This window comes from Austrofundulus limnaeus, unplaced genomic scaffold (genome assembly GCF_001266775.1).
Source record: "Austrofundulus limnaeus strain Quisiro unplaced genomic scaffold, Austrofundulus_limnaeus-1.0 Scaffold61, whole genome shotgun sequence".
Taxonomy (NCBI): domain Eukaryota; kingdom Metazoa; phylum Chordata; class Actinopteri; order Cyprinodontiformes; family Rivulidae; genus Austrofundulus; species Austrofundulus limnaeus.
Genome location: NW_013952463.1, coordinates 315916 through 319891, shown reverse-complemented (window position 1 = coordinate 319891; position 3976 = coordinate 315916). Strand labels below are relative to the sequence as shown.

Here is a 3976-nt window from a genome sequence, read left to right as displayed (position 1 = left end):
TCTCTTAATTTTGTTTTACACAACTGTTTTGTAAACATGAGTTTAACACACTACTAACGCATTCTGACCTCTTAACTTCAGGTCAAAACGGTCTGACAAAGTCATCAATCCATTGTTTTTAGATATTTAGACTACTGGAAGATTATTATTCAAATTCTACCACCCGCCTCGATAACACTCCGCTATTTGATGCTAATAGGCAGCGTCAGATCCACTTCGCTCCTGATGCCTCACAGTCCACTTTGACAATCTTCAAAATCCAATGCAAATCCTATCGCCGGCGTGTGCAAGACAATCTCCCACAATATTGACTGTCACTCACAATTAGAGGACCAAAGCGAAGGGGTCGGTACTCGCTCGCAACCCGAGGCTGGTGCAAGCAGCTCCCTAAACACACCCCACAGAATGTGATCAGTGAGTATAATTTCCCCAGCAAATATCCCAGGGGTGAGCCACTTGCCTTAACAGGAAAGAGGAGATGTTTAACAACCATTCAGCTGATAGTCCTTCTATTCAGACCTGCTTTAGCTATTGTGTTTGCCTCTGTAAATGTGCCTCCAAAGGGAATGTGACCAGATAGGCAGCATTAATTTGAATAGACATAGGGGGAGAGAAAAAAAATCATTTGATCCTAGACCCCTGTTGCTAACTCTAGATGATTGACCAATTTAGCGCATCTGCTAACACATTTGTGCAATCTTCTGTTATTAGTTCAAACATATTTCTGCTAAAAAAGAAAAACAGTGGAATACTGAGGGTTGAAGAATGCAGCTATTTTGTCATTGGAAAAACAATTTGTTTAAATGCTTCAAACAGGAAGTGCAACGATAATAAATTTGATTTAGAAAAATATTATTGTAATTCTATAATTTGTTTTGACATGCTGAGAAAAACATGGATGTCTAAAAACATCATTTGTTTTTAATAAATTGACTGGTGAAATGAATAATTTAAATTGCTTACATTTAAATTAGATTATGTAAATATCTAAAATAAATGACAGGCAAAATGTTACATTCACATTAAAGTCTTGATAAATAAGACAGAAAAACAAAATCAGTGTCAAAAATTTAATTCAACAGAAACAAAAAAAGATATAATTATGTGGCAATACTTATCATGGTGCAGCCTCTAAACACATGTCAGTCAAGCAAAAGAAAAACATGACAAAGCATAAAACAAAGCATAAATTAAATAACCTTTTTTCTTTGTAGCTTGGGGCTTTAAACTAAACCGATGCAGGATTATATATCAACATACAATACATCAAGAGCCCCCCAGCTTTGACATTAAAAAGGTTAACTAATTCTCTAAATCAAGTCAGATCTGAATCTGTCATCTTGCCAGAACAAGTCGACATTCAGTCAGCTTGCCATTTCCGAGAGCTGACGCTGAGAGACGTGACAAGCCAAGCAGACAGATGAATAGATGGATGGAGTTTGAAAGTCCAGCATCCATCACACGCCAGTCCAATAAGCAGTTCCTCTATGCTTTCCCCGGCGGCGGCTCTACATGTGGAGACCTACAGCCATTATGTTGTGTAAGGCCATTTTCTGTCACTGGCCATGTGCTGTCTCTCAAATCACTGGACACAGACAAATAAACTAGTCCCAATGTAAATAGACAAACATTGTGCTCATAGCGCTATTTAACTGAAGTAAACAATCTAATGGTTAGCATTTCTAATTCCTACCTGGCTGAGAAACTGAAAAGAAACAAAGAACTCTTCGACAATAGAAACTTAAGTTTTATTTAAAGTTGACCTCACTGATTTAAAGCAGGGRTGTCAAACTCATTTTCACCAAGGRCCACATGAGCGTTATAGTGGTCCTCAAAGGACCAGTTGTAATTAATTTTAACAAACAATAACTGAGCTCTACGTGGTATTTCCTGCATAGAAACACAGAAACACATCCTCTTATAAATACTGAAAAGTACAACGTGTACAAGTGACTGCATGTTAGACAAATAATGCAGAAATACTATTAAAAGTACAATGAAGGGAGTTTTACTCACTGTTKAGTTGTGGTGAATAGCTGCTGTCTCTGAACTCTGAACTCTCCCACTTTCTGACAGGAAATTCCCATGTATAATCGACTTGAATTATAGGAGATGTAGTTTATGGTCAATGCTGGCTTTAAGTCATTTTATTTTGAGACATTAATACAGGGCTATTCAACAAAATTGCTCAGGGTTCCACAGTTACTTAAAACCAACAGCTCAGGGGCAGGATAAGTATTATCTTTCACCTTTTTAATTAATTAATTTTGTTATATTGAATCATAAATTTAAAGTTTACCATTGATTTGAAATCTATTTTTATATTAAATTGAGTTTAAAAAATAATTTTCTAACAGCTCCTTTGGCAGGCCGGATAGAAGTCACATTTTGCCCGCAGGCCTTGATATTATCACCAGCGCTGCACATAACTCAGTACACTCTCTAAACAGAATTGATCCTTTGGTATATCTGTTCACAGTTTATTTATTTTACATAGACAACGTACAACATTTCATTAACCTTTTAAAAGCAGAGATGCACCAGGTTCTAGCAAGAATGCTCCTTTCCACGTGCAGTCTCCGAACAAGTTGATGGTAATCAAACACAATTTAACAGATTAAGAATTGGTGAAGAACTAGTATAAGAATTAATTACATGCATGTCCAATAATTCACTATTTACAAYGCACTACAACCAAACAAACAAATCAAACTTCTATCTTACATACAGGGTATAAAACCATTTCTTTGCCTAATGAGTGCATATCTGTTTATYTAATAACCACTTTCATAATAATCTTTAACTTATTAATTATTTCCAACAATCCTATTTTATATCAGACAACAGTTTTTCTTTAACTGTGACTGCCTGAGCAATTGTCTTCATGGTGTCACACGGCACTGAGGAACAGTCACAGAGGAAAATTGTCAAGATAGAGACAACACGGCAGTGATGAGAGATGTGGGGGTGAGGTCTCCATGCTTTTTCACAGCAAGCGGGTAATTGTATCAATATGTAAAAACTCTCTAGCTGCGCTGAAGAATTGTTAATACATTTTTGATCAAATTAAACCATTGTTGAGTGGAGGAGGAGGAGATGCACAGAGACCACGCTGGGGTCGTGTGAAGTGCCATGCAAGCAAACTCGCTTCATTGTTTTCTCAAATTGCTGTGAATCTGAATGATAATTAGAGGAATGAGAGATTAGGCTTTTTTTTCCAGAGGCAACATAACTAACATRCAGCTGATTTTAATTTCATGTCTCAATGAGGCTTCATTGAGGAAATCAAACACTGTTGCAGACGGAAAGCAAACGCAAGTCTGTAGGTTACAYTTCAAGAATCCAAGCTGAACTTCAGTGACACACTGCTGAGATATGCCGTCAAGCTCCGAGCAAACGACTAATCCACACATGTTCTCACTCATAGACGGATTTGGCTGGAGGATCAAGGACAGTGTGGAGGAGATGGACACTATCCTTGTTGACAGTACCTTGACAAGTGTAATCCTATATAATACACACTGGGTAAACACAACACCAATCCAACCGTGCAACCACAGCCCACACTTCCTCTGCTCTGCCTTTGAATTCAACATTGTTTCAAGGTTTGAAACAATGTGAAAAACGTTCAAGACGGTGCTTTACAAACAAGTGCAAAAGTAAATATACAACTATACAAAGAATACATTTTTGTACGGAAAAACAAAAGCAGCCATGAGAATAATTTGTTGCCTAAAACAACAATCATATGCATATTCACACACATTCATCAATGATTGGGACACATCTATAGGATATTTTCATATGACAAAAAACAAAGCATGTAAACTGTGCGACTGTAAATTCCTTATTGAAGCAAAACATCATAAATGTCAGATGCAAGTGGAATTTTTTTGGGCAGAATAAATGAATGTTCAAAATATCATGTTTACATTGTTTTAAAAAATGTATAATTTTTATGACATTCTTCTAAAAG

General features: G+C 36.6%; 1 protein-coding gene across 1 annotated transcript in view; it reads right to left on the bottom strand.

Moving 5' to 3' along the window:
• dph6 (diphthamine biosynthesis 6) overlaps positions 1-3976 on the bottom strand; it is a gene marked incomplete at its 5' end in the record, with an annotated part of 59779 nt that overhangs the window by 20017 nt on the left and 35786 nt on the right.